General features: G+C 38.5%; 1 long non-coding RNA gene across 2 annotated transcripts in view; it reads left to right on the top strand.

Annotated features, from left to right (window-relative positions):
- Positions 1-1,841: 1,841 nt before the first annotated feature.
- Positions 1,842-19,785, top strand: part of LOC128137608 (uncharacterized) — a 50,318-nt gene continuing 32,374 nt past the window's right edge. For both annotated transcript variants that reach the window (XR_008233757.1, XR_008233754.1), the window contains exons 1-2: positions 1,842-1,966; positions 8,381-8,503. This is a non-coding gene — a long non-coding RNA (uncharacterized LOC128137608). The remainder of the gene's footprint in view (positions 1,967-8,380; positions 8,504-19,785) is intronic.

Genomic DNA, 19,785 nt, shown 5'->3' with positions numbered 1-19,785 from the left:
GTAGCTTACACAAAAAAGTGGAGCTTTAGTGCATGTTGTGAAACCTAGTAAACTTGTTAGATCACTTATGTACAACAAAAAAATATATTGAAAAAGATATCTACGTTATCTAAAAAAATGCAATTCTTAGTAACAACTCCAGACCTTTAAAGGTCCCTTCCAACCCAAACTATTCTATGATTCTATGATGTATACAAAGAAAAAAAAAAAAACCAAACACAAAAAAACAACCCAGTGTTTAAAGTTGCTTGGTTAAGGTACAGCAGAACAAGACTCTAGATTCTGAAATGCATCTAACCTGCTGCTGTTATTTGTATTTATAGCTCTGTCACAAGGCCTTTAGGAGAATCTTTCCCATATTTTTTGTATGGATTTTGAATATATAGTTCCCTTTTGCAGTTTAAATCCCTTGCTCATTGCTTTCAGGAACATTAGTAAAGCATATCCTCTGTGCAATAGTATGTACATAAACAGATACATGGAATTTTAGTATTGATTCATTTCTATAGCACACTTCTAGTTCACTGCCACAGAACCAAACCACTTCTTCCAGTTGCACTGGTTATACTCACTGTCTTCCATGCTTATGTTCTAACCAGGGCATTTACACCAGATTCTGCAGCTGTCAGCAAAACTTCTACAGGTAGAGCTAGGGTCAGCTAGGGACTTCTGATCACATGGCTTGACATAAGCCAGACCATGAAAAGTAGAGTTCAGCATTCAGGATTACAGTATATTTCATACCAAACATAACACAATTGTAAACCAGGATCTTGCTCACATTCATATCTATTGAACAGCTAATGGTATGCCCTCTAAGAGTTGCACACTTTGAATTAAGGAGTTAGCTGCAGAATTCCTGCTCTGAATCAACTGTATGTTCTTGAAAGAGGCTGATGGAAAACACAATGGGAACACAATTCTCCCCTTTAGGATTTTAACCAGAACCCAGGAGACCTGAAAGTACATTTCTATTTCTACAATACATGCTTTTTAGCGAATGCTTAGTGTGAACTCAGTGGGGCTGCACTCCTTGCTGTACTCTGCTGCATTTGGTTTGGTAAGTCTCAGCAACACATTCTGTTCCCTACAGAACCGAACCAGCAACTTCAGCCCTGGAATAGTAATTCTGTCTGGTAGCCAAGAAAACTCGTTAATCAGTTCTGAACAGCTGAGATATAGAAATGCACATATGCACACACACATACATGCATACACAGAGGAGAGCCTTAGCAGCCTGTCTGCTGTTCAAGTTCTCAAACACTTCTCCCTGCTTGCTCCCACTTTCCTTGGAAGTGGTCTAGCAGCTTCAGGGTTAGGACCATGTACTGGATATTTTGCAGGCAGGATCAGGAGGAGAAGTTTGTATGACGAAAGTGGTTCTAGTTGTTTCTTTGAAATTCTACCAAATTTCATGATGTTTTGAGCTGTTGGGGAAAACTTAACTAGTTTGCAAATGAAGCAGATGTTGTCTTCCAGCAGCTGGAACTTCTGAAGTTTCTGTCTCGTCAAACACAAATACACATACACAGTGCATGCACAGAAGTGAGCTAAATTAAGGCTGCATGGGCATTACCAAGCTTTTAGGTATTTGACACAGCTTTTAGTGTGGCAGGGGGAATGAGTAGCACTTGTCTCTATTCAGCAAGGCTTCAGAGTGTCAGCTGGCCTAGTTACATTGTCTTCAGGGGAATTTGACTTACAGTGCTGCCTTTGTCTGTTCTCTTCATTAAAAACAACACAGAAAACTCTCAGGGTAAAACAGCCTGTAAATACGAAACATCAGCTTTGTGTGGCCCAAATGCTCCTGGGAGGTCTCTGAGACTCTCTGAGACTTTCATTTTAGGAGCCAAAATTCTGAACAGATGCCCTTCTCACACATTTGCATAGATTTCCTCCTCACCACTGCACTATATTCAATAGCAATAATAGGAGCACTTGGCACAACAGGAGCTGCAAACTTACAGTAAGTCCTCACTTTCAATACACCGCACACCTGTACCACTTTTCTCTTTTGACCTATGTCCATCCCGACCTCTTACTCTCTGCCTAAATGAATTGACCGGTACCTTTTTTTGTTTCTTTATTGAATCCTAATGCCATGGCATTTGTCCGGGAGGCAGCTTTGTTGTAAGCACTAATGTCTCTCTCTGCTGTGAAACCACTGTCAGCAGCAGTGACCATTTTGCATAGTGTTCCCTACTTGAACATTGTAACAACGGTAAACATTTTCTCCAGTCCTATTATTTAAGCTATTTTTAAATGAGTTGAGTTAGCACTGTCAGATGTTATTATGTCTTTATTTGGTGTGGTTTAGATACGTCTGAACTGGGGTGGATATATACCAGAGCATATCCCAGGTTATTGATTCCTAGACTTGGGGCCTGAGGGTATGCCCTGGCAATCTCCAGGTACAGGACTAGAGGCTTTCTGAGTTGTGGTCTCCTTAAAATTCAGTTGTGCCAGACGCAAATTCTGTCATAAATTTCATATTTAGATAGCCATGTAGCAAATTTAAGCCTATTAATATGAATACCAGGTTTGTACCTAAGAAAGAAAAAAAAGCCATTAAAATTTTGTGAGACTACAATTTTTGTCTTTTAGTTCTAATGAAATCGTGAAAACTACTTTTTGCTATCAAGCAGGTAAAGGCTTGCTAGGGTAAGTATTTATTTCATTTATGTGGAGACTTCATTTTTATTTTGATAGTAAACATGATCCTGAATGGATTTTTACAGCCCTCTGTGCCTGGCCAGGCTGCTTGCTCGTTTCCTGCTTAGTAGGTTCCTGCATGAAATCCTGTTTCGTTCCGCCATCACAGGATGATCTGTAGAATTGCTGTATGTCCTTAAATTGAAAACTGGAATTGCAGATGTCTGCAAATAGCTTTGTCATTCCCCTTGTTCATTTCAGAGGTGTATTGGCTAAACTGACAACTGAGACCTACCAAGTGTTCCCCTCTGCAGTCTTTTACATCAGACTGTTGAGTGTTTGCTCATTTTCATTCATAAAAGGTCAGGGGGTCTAAATGTGTCAGAGTTGTTTTCTCTCACTTGACAAATTCAGAGTTGAAACTTTTTGCTGAAGGCTACAGCTTTGACATCTACATTGAAAACCTTCAGCTCTAATTTGAAGTCAGTAAATCATGAGAAAATATCAAGGATGTAAATGACTAGCAAGGTCATGACTCATTTTCAATATAAAGCAATCAAGAAATAGGACAATCAAGAAAGCAAACAGCCTGTATGGAGACATAAACTTGGTTGTTTGCTGAAGAGATCTGAAGAGTTCAGTAACTTCACTGCTGAACTATTCCTAGAGATGCATACCACAGTTTTCATGCTGAAAGGCACTTTCTTACCTGGCAGTGCTTTCTGATAGAGACTGAAATACTCCTCATGGATATTGACAGGTATTTTACAAATGAGAAAAATAACACTAGCAAGTTTTTGTGTCCCTGAACATGCAACATCCAGGCAACTTCCAAGGTAGATCTCTGGGGAGACAGTGGCAGCTTGAGGATTCTTCAGCAACAACAGAGCTTTGGAAGAAAATGCTCCTTCTGCCAAAAATGGGGATTTTGTAAATTCTGCATCTGTGCAGGACCATAAAACAAAAGTAAGGACTGAGAAAACTCCTGGACAACTACAGGAGACATCATGAGGTTGAATTGGCACCTCTTTGCTACCTTTTGTTTAACCAGAGGTGTGCTCTTCCACTCTGTTTTGGAAAAATTTGTGGAAACACATTCTTCATCTCACAAGGCATGAATGAATTTATGAGTGAAGAAAAAAAAGTGACACCAGTGTCAAGGTTTTAAAAGTGACTATAAGGAAGAAACCTAACTGATTAAAATAAATGTATCTATCTCATTCACTGAAAAGCTGTGAAAGGCCAACAGATGCACAAACCCATTTATAATCATATTATTTGATTCTTGTATCAATTACAGGCAAAAAAATAAACAGAGAAAGGATTAGATTTTTCAGGTGGGTTCAATGTTTAGCCTTCGTTATGGATGTCTGCTGCTTTAACAGGTTACTTCGTAGAGATGGTGCCACCATCTACATAAGAAAGAAGCTTGCTATGTGTTAAGAACAAGCCTATTAAAAAATAGTTTGCTGCAGATAAACATCTTCTCTATTTAAATCTGAATTTACATCACGGAGTGCTCTCGAGTCATTGTTAATCATAATGTTCCACAGTTATGCTTTAAAGATTGCACTAAGTTCAAGAGAAAGTATTTAGCAAGGAAGCATACAGACTTCACACAATGGAAAAAATGTCAATGTAATAGCTTTGAATGTACAACAATCAAGCCCACCAAAAAATTCTGTGGCTGTCTCCAAAGGGAAAATGTCAAAAGGATTACAAACAATGAAAAAGTCCCAAAGGTTTCTTCATCTGGAACTGGAGCTAGAGAACTGCAGACAGCAATTCAGAGTTAATGCATTCCTTGCTCCAAAGCAGGGGGGGGGGGGGGGGGCAGGAAAACAGTGCCCCTTTCAACCATAAAACTGAACTACCTTTTCTTTTTAGAATGTCTGTAAAGACATCTGACATTGTGGGAGCAAAAGTTTGAGATCTACAAACATTCAACTGAAGAACAGGAAAAAGGTGCCCATGTGTCAGTCACATGGCATGCAGAATCAGAGCATACCTTCAAAATGTACTGCTATGAAAATGTATGATGTGTATGATGAAGAACATCATTTGAATGCATTTCTTACTGAGAAGCTATTTGCACATCATGTTATCCACTGCCAAACTGCTTAAGGCAAGGCAGACTTCATATTTGTATTTCAAACTAGACTCACTACTTGACATTTTTGTATTTGAGCTGTTTAGTACTTGGAACACATTATAGAATACCGAGATAAAAAGCTTAGGGTTTGTTGTCAAAATTAATTGCTTCTCTGTATCTGCTTCTGCTTCACTCATAAATAGACTAAAAAGGCTTTGGCTATCCAGCTTACTTAATTGAAAATATGTGAAGTTATCTATCCAATAATTTATGGATACATCTTTATTTTGAGAACAATCTGAAGCTCACATATTTGTTTGGCCTAGGTAACCCTGCTGCTTTAGTGGGCAAGGGAATTATTTGATGTATGAAGCAAAGTGGGATTTTTCAAAACTGTTTCAAAACTCTGCTTCTAATTCACCTGACATTTAAAAAAAAATGTTATTTTTAGCATCTAATGTCCTAATGCAATAGTTCCATGTGTGGTGAAAAGCAGTTCTCAGTGTATCAAAAAAGGGTATTCTGTAATACTACTTAAAATGTTTACAGTATCTCACCCACATATTTAACTGTTTTTTGATATGTGTTTGGTTTGGGGTTTTTTTTGCTTTGTTTTTTAGAAACAAACACATCTTTAAATAACTACCAACCTGATCCAGGCAACTCCACCTAGGTTACAGAACATAATTTTTCCTTGTCAGTCAACAAAGTATTTTGAAAACTTCTACACCATTTTAGCACTCAGAACAAAGCAAAAAAACTCTTTCAGTACTGGCATTATGCAAAAGGACATACACCATGGAGTTGCTCTGAAGATACAGCTACATAGACAGTAGAGTGCCGAATAGTTTTAAATTCTTACCAATGACCTTGACTTTGCATATGTTTATACAAATACATGTATGAGGTCAACATAAGCATAAAGCATTTGAAGCACCCAAATCTAGCATTTGCAAATTTTTACTTACAGCTTGTTTGCAGACCTTTTAAAATGGAAGATATGAGATACATAATTTTTTCTTGGTTTTGTGTTAAAACATTAATGATTTGCTTTGAATTACGAAGTCTCAAGAAAGAGCGTCTCAAAATTTTTCTCAAAATATTTGCTTCAGATATTTGTTGAATAAATGTAAGAAGATTATAGCAGTTTAGAGCTGTCTGAACTTGTGTTGTCTAGACAGCAAGCTTAAATTCAAAGACAAAAACTGGGAAATGATTAAACTCCAAATCTGCAAAGACTTATGCACTTGTCTAATACCACTAATGGACCAGTCCACTGCTCTATCTGCATACACAAAGTCAAATACATGATTGTTTCAAAGAATTGGCCATAGGTCTGCAATATTAGATAGCTGTTTTGCTTCATAGTTTTAATACATAATGTAATACTTCAGCATGAATCATTTTTTACTGACAAACTAGATAGTTCCAGTGCCAAAATATGAGCTACCCTCAGTTCATTTTATTGGTTAAAAAATAATATTCTTTCAAACTGATTAAAAATGTGGCAATTAAGCCTCCAACAAAATATGTGAGCTCCAAATTTCTTAGCTCTGTAAAGAATATGGAGAGACACACCAATCTTCTAATATGTGCTTTTGGGAAAGGTATTGAAAAATATTGAAGATATTAAAAGGTATGATCTTCTATGATTTCTTCCTATTATCTCCTCAGAGAACATTTCAATTGATCTTTAATACTACTTTCCAAAATGCTAGCTGTGTCAAGATGTCAGGCTAGGACTAGGAGATGCTCCCGATCTCACAATGTACTGTGCCACTAAAGTATGCAGTAATTTAATTAACCAGTTATGAAAGAACTCACATGGATATTGTACAAGATGATAAACACTAGTAAATGTTCTACCAACCATATTCCTCTAGATAGCTCTCTCTGTGGCAAATCATTTCAGCCATTAATTAATTAAAAAATCTTTTAAATGCTGACTGGAAAGGTAGCCCTTAAATATCTTTGATTTTCAGTTTATCATTTTGTATCTTTGCTTATTTTTATGTCCTCTCAGACAATTTCCATCTCCATATCTTCCACTCCTCTCTCAGCTTCCCCATTATGCATTATTTTTATGTGACCCTTCTCCCACTCAGTGTTTTCTTTTCTTGTATTCTTTGTTTCATATTATGCCTGTTTTAGCTGCTTTTGGAATGTAACAATGACTATGCACATTATTTACTTCTAAACCACCCCCCCAATCTTTCTCCAGAGCACAGAAAACACAAGCTCTGTCCCCCTAGCAGCATAAACCAAGACACAGTCTTCTCCAACAGCTATGCCTTCCACAGCTAACCTGTCACCCTCCTCTCTGGGACCAGTGTGTGTTCATCTGCTTCTGTGATTTAACTCTAAGACAATAAAACCCTGAGGCATGTCTGTACTTACACCATTTCAGTGTCATATTATCCCCAAACAGCCTCCTGAGCTAAAAATCTATGGATTTTCTCCAAAGGGTTTCACATTCCTCCCTGAAGCTGTATGCCATCATGTGGGAATGATGGACTCTCTGCTCCTGGCTAAGGGGCAAGTGACACATTTCTGTTTGGATGCTTAGTTCAGTCAGCAGGTCAACTCTGCATCAACAGGCAGGATCCAAGATACAACACCTAATGAGAATGGTGATGTTTGTGTTGCCTTCAGCAGCTGTGCCTGGGCATGCCCTTGAGGCCCAAAGCCATCCAATACATGTGCTTGTGATCAAATAGGAGAAGCCTCCGGGTCCATTGGGAGTTCACATACTGCATCCTTAGCACACATGAACAGAGGGGTACTCTTGCCCTGGGTATTGTAAACTCATTTGCACCTCCCCTAGACCCTCTTAGTTTGCACGTAAGCTCCTAAAGTTCCTGCCCCATGAGCGTTCCCCCCTGTGACTTACCTTGTACACTTCATTGAAAGGTTTTTTTACTGCAGTCCTTTGGTGACAACTCCAACACTGCTGACAGATGCATTGCCTGTTGAGACTGGTAAGGTAAGAAAAGTGCCCCCATGCCACCACCTACAATCAAGAAGCAAAGAGTGAAGCAAATCTACAGTTCTCTCAAATGGCATTGTCTGTCCTATTCACAGTATAACCTCCCTCCCTTGAATGGAGATAGAAACCTATGGTCTCCTACAAGCTCCACATTATTATTCACCCTTTCAGACAATGGCAATTGCAAAACTACCAGTGCCTTGAATGTACCAACAGGGTCTAATTACCCTGACCAGTTAATAATCTCCTTTGTCTGTAATCCTCCCCTTTAACCTCTTCTCCCCTCTCCTAGGTGTTTAGCTGCCTGTGTTCATGGTCTGCTTTGATATGGCACTGCTATGCAAGCTTAGATCTGAGTGCCATGAAAACAGTGGAGTTGTGAAAAGCAGCTGTGGGAAGCCTCATCTGGGACCTCCACCCATGCAACCTCCCAAACATTAGCGGAGGAGCTGCAATTATACTCAGAACCTTGCTCTAGCCTGAGCTATGGCATGAGTGTGCTGTTCCTGGCATTGCATTTTTCCTTGCCCTCCTGACTTGACTTCCCAGCCTGATCTCAGGCCTGCCTCATCACTACAGACTTGTCTGGTCATCTCTGGGCTGTTAGCTGAATCTTACCACTGAAACCTTTCTCTGCTATTTTTTTTCAGGTACTGTGGGACTGCACCCTGAGGGTGGGGGCACTGCCCTGCCACCCTGGCTGTCACCCTTGGCTCCTGGCTTGCCCTCCCTTACAGAGCAGCCTGCTCTGTTCCTTGACAAAGCCCTTCAGGGTAAGAAACCCATCTCTGGTGCTCTGAAACAGGCGTTGTTTTGCCTGTACATGTAGTGGCATCCTACATCCTTCAATCTGCTCCAGTACTCAAATGCTCCATCCACCCTTTGATGCATGAGCGTTGAAGTACAAGGCATGAGATAGATGTACAAAGCCATCTATCATCCTGCCTGCTGTAACTGGAAGGCATCAGGCAGGTATTCCACATTCCACACATGTTCAGGTGTCAGATTCTCACATCTATCCAATATCCACCATATGGGCCCCTGGTTGTATGTAGGAATGTTTTTTTCTCTCACATTGCAGGCTCAGACCAAGACTCTCAGTCCTGTCGCAGATCCTTCACAATGTTACCCAGACAGCTGCAGGGTCACTTCAGTCAGACTATGAACTCACTTCAAGTACAGAAATTTATTGCCGTGCCTGGCTACAGGATGGCATTTTGTGGTCCTGAACGACAGGCCAACATCCCAGCAGTATCTTCAGCATCATGATCTATTGAATTCCCTGGAAACCCAGGAGCTGCTGACTCTCTCTGAGGTCAGCAGGGACAGTTTAATCAGGAGCAGATGTTGCAGGACACTATTACATACAATAACTATTTTTGCTCTGACCAGTATTGTTCGAGGAAGTAGACCCAGGCCCCATAAGGGAAAAAGCAGTCCAACTCTGAGCTCATTTCTTTTAGGGATGTGACATCAGAGACTCAGCAATAATGGTGCTATGTCAAATTTTTCAGTCCATATTCTTAAGGAACTTACTGTTTTAAAATTTCCTTTAATTTTTAACTTTATGACATTGAAATTTGCAAATATTTGAAAATAATTCACTTTTTAAAAAAGTCCTAAGGAATAGTTTTTCCCCTTTCAGTTGTGCAGATTATTTTTAGTATAATCTGATAAATCTTCAGTATTTTAAATTGAACTGGAGGTGAAGCAAAAAACCCCTATGATTTACTTAGCTACTACCATTAGCATACCAGCTATTACATCTCACTACTTCCCATGGATAGATGAAATATAGTTTCTGATACAGTTGAAACCTTTGATACCTTGACAGAGAATGGAACTATTATTTACATAAATATAACAGTTCAGAATAGCAGAAGAAAATTGATTTATCTGCAATGTACCATGCACATTAGTATTATGAAGGCATTTTCAAAAGGAAAAAAAAGTATAGAAATTCAATGAAAGAAAAGCCTCCTCACACCATATATCCAACTATGCACTAGCAGGTGTATATATAGGTATACATGTACATTTCAGAATTGCCTTACTGTATTCATATAGAAAAGGCAACCACTGCTGCTGAAAATAATGAACTCTTCAGAAAAATACTTTCCCACTGAGCAGCTTTTGGAATTCAGTTTAAATGAACAAATCTGAAGGAAACTGTATTAACCTGGCATTCATTTTTTTTCCCCCATCTTTTTGTTTGAGAGTATCATGATGAACTGAATGAAGAAATAAGCTCAGTTTTAATATAACTTATTAGAACTTGCCACTGGATGTGATATTGCATGAGTTGTGACAATCTACATCCTAGGGCTATATATACTTGCCAATGAGGTATGACAGTCTTTAAGAGGACTGTAAGGAAAGCAGGGTGTAGTGCTAAGAAAATAAGTTACCAGTTGTGAACTAAGACATACTCACAAGGACCAACAACCCAGGGATTACTAAATTATGAGCCTATGCCTGAAAATGCAAACACTGAAAATACAGCTGCCATATATAAAGTATAGGAACATTTCACTCAGCCTTGATCTTCTATTGCAAAGCACATCTCCTTATGTCAAGCATGGGCTTATATAGCTTGCCTGATTAGAGATGTATTTAATTACTTTCTGAAATGATATCAAAGAGAAATATAAAATTACAGAGAAACCCTTGAAGAGCTGTGGAACTTCAGAAACTAACCATTTAATAAAGCAAATAGTTTATTCATAAGTGTGCCATTTGTAACTTCAAATACATTTTAAAGCTTGTCTCTTCTTTGGAGTAATAGCCCTATTTCTTCTTCCAGGCAACAGGCTTATTATATCTGTTCTCAGCTATAAAAAAACTGCTTTTGGCTGAAAGCATCAAGCATAAACTGATTAGCTTTATTTTGTTTTGTTCTTATGAAAAATATAAAACTTATTTGCTTGAGATAGTACTAATTAGCGTAAAAGAGATTTATTTATATTTCTTGAGTGATTAATACTTCACATGTAGCTATAGGATTACTCTGAGTGATATTCTAGTGTAGTAATACATCTAGAGTTGAAAGGGTTGTACAATTATATACATAGTATTAATTAACTATGTTGTTTACTTTGGGATCCAATGCTACATTTCAGCGAGGGACATCTTGCAGTCACTCTCATATTCTGTGGGTGAAAATTATTTACTGAATTGGAAAGATAAATACAAATTCTATATTACTTATATTTCTCTCACACTCTGAAGTGCAAATCTAAGCATGCTGTCTTCTATTGACAAACTGTAAAAATTCTTACTGTCTTTATCCTCCCACTCCCCAGACTTCCAGAGTTAGTTGTCCATGTCAAGGGGAAATAACACAACTCCTTTTTTTCCTTTTAAAAGTGATATTTTGAAATTGCAAGGCCAACTCTTTGAAGGTCCTTTCTTAAACATTCTGAAAACAGCTTCTAGACTAAAAATGTTTCTGAAGAATTTTATGTCTTCATCACATAAATTCATTCAAGCAGAAAATACCAGCATCAGCAAGGAACCTGGTGGGTTAAAAGTATACCAGGAGATATATTATTTGTCTTAGTTACTTACAACTGTAAGATAGTTGACATGCTAGGTCAGACCAAAGGTCTGTCTAACGAAAGATGTTGTCTTCAGCAGTGACTGTAACAGACGTTCAGAAAAACAGGGTAAGAAATAGTATGCATTTATGAATCTTCCCTATGACACCTTGCCAGTTCATAGTGCCTTGACAATCACTGGTGAACTGTACTGAAGAGCATGCTAAAGATTTCCTCTGTAGATTAGAATCCAAAGTACAAACCTACTGCTGTTCTTGGAGAGGTGGCATTTCTTGCTTTCAAAAAAAGATGCCCCTACATTTAGTCCACCAATGCTCTGGGGCGTCTGTATTTTGCAGGTAGACAGAAACTTGATCTACCCATGATCTGAACAGATGCAAGCTTTCTCTGGTACACTAAGAGAAGACCAAAAGCCTACTGAGAAGGAGGGAATATTGGCACAGGATCAGTGCTAAAATATCTACATTTGCATGGCTCCCTGCTGACTTGGACTGTGAACAGAGCGACTGTAGCTTGGCTGTAAAATGCCAAGATGCACTTTTCTGTTTGATTTAAAGAGAAATTCTAATCTCTACAGAAATCTTCAGGGAAAAAAAAGAAAAAAAAAAAAAAAGTTTCTCTCTGAAATGTAAGGGTATGAAGCCAAAGACCTCCAGGCTGTATCAGTGAAGTTCAGATATCTGATCAGGTGATTAACACCAGGAAAAGAAAGCTTTGTGTTTTAGAGAGGAAAAATTCCACTAATATTCTTCCTAGATACCAAGAACAGATAACTGTCCCAAGGACAAATAAGAAATCTGTGGCAACACCAGAAAAGTAGTCAAGATTTTGTGTCAAGTTTCTGGGTTTTAATAGCAGACAGTCCTCTATGTCTTATTCAATGTGACTGAAGTATTTAAGAGCTTTCGAACTGCTGTCTTCTGAAACCTTAAAAATGTTAATATTTTATTTGCAGTAAATGAAGTGCACTTCATACTGAATTTATTCAAACATCATCAAGAAATTGGTTAAAATGTAATTTGGTCTAGCCATGAGTCAGATTACATGGAGAGCAATAATATTCTCACTCATCTTCTCTCTCCTCCACCTAACTACTGAAAACGTAGCACAATGAGAAAAGCAGAGTGACAGAAGTGAGTCCTTATCTCTGGCCCATATGTAAGGGGTAAAAATAGCCAGACATATTGGCCTGGTGATGAGTACTTTCTCTAGAGTCACAGCAAGGAAGGCAGATTGTCAATTCTTAATCTTTCAGGCTGCAGTCTTTGTTTGGGGCAGCAAAGCAGCAGTTCCTTGCTTGGGGCAAAGCCACAGTCAATTCCAAAGCCAGCAAAGTCCATCTGTCTTATGTACAACAGATCGGCCAAGTTTGTAGTGCAGATTTACACCATGGGCTACAACTGTGAAGAAGCACAGAATTATAATGCTATTCACTAGTTTAAAATTGCAACTTTCTTAACTATAAACATGCTAAAATATTTTTTTGTGTGGGAAAAATAAATTCAGGTGTAATCAAGAATCATTGGACAAGCTGCAAAAGTTGTAATAGATTGGAATATGGTTCCCACCTTTAGCTGCTTAGCTATAGAATCATGCTGATTCTGTCTCTATTTCTGCCCTAGTAAATCTTACTATTTATTTTATTGCAATGATGCAACTTCAAAAGAGGAACAGGGACACTACCAACTCCTCTTTCAGGACCAGCTTCAGAATAAACAGTAGAACTCCGTGGAGAAGAGCAACGGGGTTGAAATTTTTATAAAAGGGCAACCGAAACAAGACAGTTCACAGCAATAAATACTTCACTATGGAGCCAAAGGAGTTGGCCTGTTTCTCTTCCATTTCAGTTTCAAAAGGAAAGGTCGCTCTTGCCTCCCTGAATTAGTGGAGTTTTGGGAAAACCTCACAGCAATCTTGAAATCATGACTCCGCCCTAGAAAGCAGCAATTTAAAGTCAGGTTCTTGTCATTAGCAGTTCTTATTGACAAGGTGAAATGCTCTAAAAAAATGAAAGTATGCTTATTTTAGGTAGCCCCTCACTCAGTCTAAAGCACCTAACCTTCCCCATGCACTGAGTGGCATTGACAACAGGGGTTTGGAATTAATCACCTTTGTGTTCCAACATCTGAGTGTGATGAAGTCCCTGTTTGGATCTACTCTAAGTCCTGAACTATGTTGGAATGATGAACATTTTCAATGTTCAGCTATGCAACTACTGAGGATGGTTTAGCTGAATGTAATTTTAAGCAAATTCTTAGAATACAGCTTAAAATATTCAGTCTGCTTTCTGCACTGCAACACACTTACATCAATTTATATTATTTATAATACTGTATAGTAAAATTAGTCTAGAACTACCATATATTAAGAACATAATTGATTCAGTAGAATTATATCTCACCACTTGTTTTTTGCAAATGGGGAAAAAGTTCATTATTTTATATTACAATTTATTATACCATTTCTGGATACTATGTCTTTTTCTGACATTCTTCCCTCACTTCTTAAAGTTTTTCACGTAATTTGTGCCTATCTTGACTCAGGAGAGGTATTTCCATAATTTAACTCACCTACCACACGCAGTCCAAATCTCATATTCCATGTGTTTATCCCAGTAGTCAAATATTCCACAAAGCACCTTGACTTATCTTATGTTAGTTCCTTCTCTTCTTTTTTAAAAACGTACTTTCACTTTCTGTGGTTATCAGCATTTTCCTTACCCTGATTTTGCTGTCTATTCTTACAGCACCTGAAATATCATACAAGTGTGTTATATTCCATCTCCCATCAATATTATTTTCAGTCCCCCGTCCCCCAGTTCTACCTGTTCCTGGCAATTAATTTCCTGCATCAGATTTACTGGCAAACCTGTCATTTTTTCTTAACACTTGCCTGTTGCATAGGCCTAAATCTACATGGCATTCCTGTGCACCTTTAGCACTCTTCTTTCTCATGATCTGTAATGAAGTCTAGACTTCTATAAAGGAAAAGATGAAAAAATGGGAGAAATTATATCCAAGCCCTGTTAGCAGCTGTTACCATTCAAGACGACAGCTGCAGAAAGATACTACAAACAGCATCAGCTACTCTAAGCTCACATGGACTAAAGGAGTAACAAAATTTTTCTCTGCATTTATCAGCTTTATTTCTCTCCAGATTTTTATGGTTTTGCCTTTTCACTCTTTCCCATGGGATCACCTGCCCTTATCTGTTTGTGAGTCCATATTCTATTTCTGTACTTACTCTCCACATCCTTCAGTATGGTAAGCTCATTTCTCTATTGTATTTATCACTAGCAGACTTTTTGCCTTGGCTCTGGGGATACAGATTTCTTTCTGCCATGATAAGGTCTGCCCCACTTGTACCGAGGATATCTGCCAGTCCTGAATTACTTGAGCAATATTTTTACTCTTATACTTGATCACATCCACACAGTCAGCATCTGTAATCTTCAGACCTATTTGTCTATATGATCTATCAGGTGACACTTAATGCATGAGTAACTACTCTTAGATGTCACCGAAAGATAGCACACCTTCAGTGTGTTGTACATGCCAGCATCTTCTGATCTTTCTGCTCCCTTTCATTTCTGTTGTTGCAGCCTCAGTACTTGACACTATCTTCCATTTTATGTACCTAGCCCAAAAGTAAAAAAGAAAATCCTGAAAACTCTCTGTATTAACACACTCCTTGTGCTGGATGACATGGCTGTGAAACTTTCTGCTTAGGTCAGGCTTTTTTTCCTTTTTGAGCAACAGGAACAATTAACCGTCCATCAACTATGATCAGAGATTTCCCTCAGCAACAAGTCATCTGTCCTGTCACAATATGCAGCCTCTGCAAACCCCAGCCAAGCTCTGCCATCCTAGAGACTGTCACTTCACTACAGGAAAAGTGAAGCCCCATCCACACCCAGGACCAGATACCAAAATGCTATTTTTTTAAAGTTGTTGTTTTTTTCCCCTTATTTAGGCTGTTGACTATCAGATCCCACCAGTCTATGATCAAAGCCAGGAATTCTGCTTACTGTCATATGAACTACGCTGAGCTTAACAGAGACTTTGTCAGAATCTGTCAGGCTCTGCAATGAGAAGTATTACAAACTCCAACCAGAAAAAGCTAGCAAAGCACTAGGCAAACAACAATAAAAATACAAGGCTTTGTCTGAATGATATAAACCAGCCCACTGTTACTGTTAGACTACTTCATCTTTGATTTCAGCATGTACGGCGTTGGTGGGTAGTACTGGCAGATACCCTGTGCAGCTCACCTCGGGTGACTTTAATCTGTAAGTGTGCTTCAGCTGATAGTTCATCTGCTGCAGGATGACCCACTCACTGGCAGGCTAGCTGGACACTTGAGAAGTCTACTGTTGGGCTGAATGTGTAGGTGATTTTTTTTTTATGTTTATAAATTGAATGCTTGTCAGTGCATGTGGCAGTTTTTGGTCTGAGAGTCCAGGGAGTAAGTGCTCTATGACTGGGATTCCTTCGTATTCTCTTTGAAAAGAACAGAAACACAATGAAATCACGAAAACTATATATCTCAAATTATAAGACTGAAGTTTCAACTTCTAGCTCTATATCAGATGATTTAAAGAAAAAAACTAATTGCTTCCTAAAATTGCTCGTAAGCATCTTTCTTGGTAGCTAATGCCATTATAAACATTAGTAAAAATGCAGAAGAAGCAAAATGAAGGCAATGCTTTCATTGCTCTTAACACACTGGTGTACAAGTCATTATTTGGTCTACAAACCTCCAGTCAAGTGCAGTCTGTTAAAACTAATATTATTCTGAAGAACTTATGTGGCCCCTAGTCTTTGAATTCAGCTGAAGTAATAAACAAAACTGTAAAAAAAAGCAATGATGATTGGGAAAAAAAAAAAAAGAAAAAAAAAAAAGGCACGAATTGTTCCCTCACTGAACTCTATGAGTTTTATTATTAATTTCAGCTGAAGTAGGATCATACTTGAGGGAAAAGTCCTGTCACTTTGGTCATGAAACAAGGCAGAAAAGCAGTCACAAATCTGAACAGCTATTGCTCTAACATTTTATATGACACTATTCAGTGCCAGTCATGCCTTATCTTATGCCAGGAACAGTTCCAAGGCTGTTTTCCCAGGGCAGCCCTACTAGCCCACACTAACATAGTTGTACTGTTCCTCATAGTTATATATTTTTACATGGAATGACAGAGTGCTTTTAAGCACTCTGTCCCAGGTGTACTGAGTTGAGGTTACTTTCTCCAGGGAGAATGTATAAAATTATGAATGTGTTTCTGAGGGAAAAGCCCTCTCAGGATTTTGGAGAAGACTAGAGGAAGAAGCAGCTGCACGATAGCCATCATAATGCATTTCTCAGAACATGTGATGATGGCAGCTTTCCAAATGCTGTCAGATAGAGAAATAGTCAATGTCATCAATAGGCATGCAAGGAAGAAACACAATTACAAGGGAAAAAAGTGCTTGGCATCATCAAAGGGATTTAGGTGAAGCTCATGGCAGAGGACAACGGAAAAGATGCAGGGAGCTGGGCTGACAAAGAAAAAGAAAAGGGAATGTGCTTGCCAATAAAGTAGAAGGATAAAAGGACTGGAGTTTTACTGAGGAATAGCCATAACACCAGAGAGCTAAAATTAAAGCTAATGGGAAACAGAAAAGACCTCTGTTAGAGAAGGCAAATCCTAAAGGCCTCCATCTATTCAGACATCACACTGGTAAAAGTGGAGGTATCAGGAGTAACTCTTTTCCCTCACATGCAGACTTCAGATTAAAACCAGAGGTGTCTTATTAGAGAAGAAGGCTTAAGTTACTTACAAAAAAAGCTACTACTGTGTTAAGATGGAATATTATTACTAAAATGCCTAAATTATTGGATATTTCATTTTAACTACATATAGAAAGATATAAAATAATCTGCCTCTAAAAGCATGTGAGGGGCAGAAGCATGGAAAGCAGACAGCAATAGCAGCTACTACTACAAATTTGCACAGGCTCACAGATTCCTGGCTTCATTAAAAGCAATAGCAAAATACTAACTTCATTAACTTTGGATTTCCCAAATGAGAATATTTACCCAGATTTTCAGTGCAAGGCCAGTCTGCCCAGATAACATCTAACTGTCTCTTGAAACCACAGAGAGGAGAGGTATAAAGTAAACGGAAAGAAAAAAAACACCCCATAAACCCCTCCCAAGCTTTCACCAGACACAGACTTTTGCATGATATAACTCCCGCTTGTATGAACATCAAGAGAACAGTCGATGTTAGTACATGAAAATAGTAGAACTAATAGTTAATAATAATCTTTATGGCTTTATCGCAGGACTATGAGGAACAAGAAATGGCTTTTGTAGGTGATTAAATGTTAGTGCGTAGCTGAAGCATTTAAGAATCTCACATGGTCATTACAACTATACTCCAGTGCCATGAACACTCTTCCGGATATTTAAGACTGAAAAAAGACAACACAAGGAAATATCAAAGACGACTATTTCTTCTGTTATGAGAGTGGTGTTGCTTAATCTTAGCGATGATCTTCTTGAAATATTTAGTATATCTTGTAAACCAGCATATGTCAAACAATCCTCCAAAAGCCGCCTCTACAAAGAGCACTTTCATTTCAGTTCAGGTTTGCTCTAAGTGGTGCAATTTTGAAAAGGCCCAAGATATTGTGTATGAAGACAGGTAATGTCACTTCTCTTCTTGAAAGGGTACTATCACCAATTCACAGTGCTGATATTGATCAAGCAAATCTTAAAAGTTTTACATCTTTTCACAAGCGCCCTCCCTTATTTCCCTCCAGCTGTTAAAGCCTTTTCCTGAGGCTTTGTGCCTTTTGGTATTTCAGTCGTACTTTAAGAGGTAAAACTAAATTATGTCTACCTTACTAAAAGTTTTGCAGCTTTCAAGGTATCTATGTAATAGACTGTATGGACTCTTACAGAGAAAGAAGCAGCAGCTGGATCTGTTCTGGTAAGACAAGTAGGTTTAGAAGTTGAGATCAGAGGTTTGATTCACAGCTGGCTGATTTAGATAGGCTTCCAGCCCAGAAATAAGAGGGATGGAAATTGCTTGCCTACCAGCTTAAAACTCCATTAATGGACAGTCCTTTTGGGGGGCTATAAATAAAGGGGGCTGTTCCTCCAGCAATTTTGCAAAGGCATTTGTGCTGATGTGAATGAGGGTAGAAAGTCTCTGTTCTGTTCTTCAGCTGCAGTGAACAAGAGACCCTGCCAGTGTGACTGCCAGTCAGTTCTAGTCCTGGCTGGCAGAAGGCACCACCAAACTATACCACAAACATGGAGACAGAACATAGCTGCATAGACTTTTAAATACATACATAAATTTTCGTTGATACTTATTCAGCTGGCTGGCTTTAAAAAGTCAGTATTCTGAATGTTAATGAAGCACAAGCTTTCCAACATAGAAAACACATTTTGTAACCTAAAACCCAGAGACAACAGCGTGATTTTGTGGCAATCACTGTGCCTTTCTTTAACTAGAAATAATACTGGCTCTCTTTATTAGAATCTTGTCGTCACATAGAATTCTGTTAATGATGAGAGTCAGATGACCACATCCATCCTGAAAAGATACAGGTGCCCTCACCTTAATGAGCTTTTATTCTTTGGTCTGCTCTGGCACAATCAGTGTCGTGGTTGTCCTCTGTCGGAAAAGCCTGATGTTGCAAAGCCTGTACAAATGACGACTGCCCGTGGTGTTCAGCCTGTTTTCACAGCTCTTCTGGAATAAATGACCTGGGATGCATCAGGCATACTGCTTCTGGGGTCTCTGTCCTTCCCATGTCTTTCTGGCTGGCTCTCTGTCTTTCCCATGGACTGTCACAGGCATGACCCAAGAACCACCCAACAACAAGATGGGGGTCACAGTGGGATAATGTTGATGCTCTAAGTTAGTTAAAGTCAGAGCTGTATGTGATTCAAGCTAAGCCTTCCATTTTATCACATCTCCTGTAAGACAGGGAAAATAATTCATGCTCTTTTAGTTAGAATTGAGACTACAATTATTTTATTAAAATTACAGTTATTTCCTAAGCATAGCAATAAGAATGGAAATTAACCTAATGGAAAGTAGTTTAACACATTAGAATAATGACAAAAATAAAAAATATACACGTAAAGAGACAGATAGTAAAAATTGGTTATAATGAAAGTCAAATGAAAACATAATTGAGTTTCAGGAAGTCTGAATGTGACTTATTACAGGAAGTTTGTTTGACATAGGAACATGTGTTTCCATTTAACAATCAGCATCCATAATGCACACGGCCATTTAAGTTCATATGAGTTTAAGAAAAGAATCACGTTCCTAATTTAAAATTAGCTAAACTATGTAGAGAGTCTTCATTTTGCAGTTTTGCCCTCAGAACTGGCTGGGAAAAAAAAAAATCTGGCAAAGGTTTCATGATTTTCAGAGATCTGTTTAGCTCCAGGGCATGCCTTTGTAAAATGTCAACCACTGGGAATGTGATAAACCC

This window comes from Harpia harpyja, chromosome 2, assembly GCF_026419915.1.
Source record: "Harpia harpyja isolate bHarHar1 chromosome 2, bHarHar1 primary haplotype, whole genome shotgun sequence".
Lineage (NCBI taxonomy): Eukaryota > Metazoa > Chordata > Aves > Accipitriformes > Accipitridae > Harpia > Harpia harpyja.
Note: the sequence above shows the minus strand (reverse complement) of the source record. Positions and strands in the feature narration are given on the sequence as shown.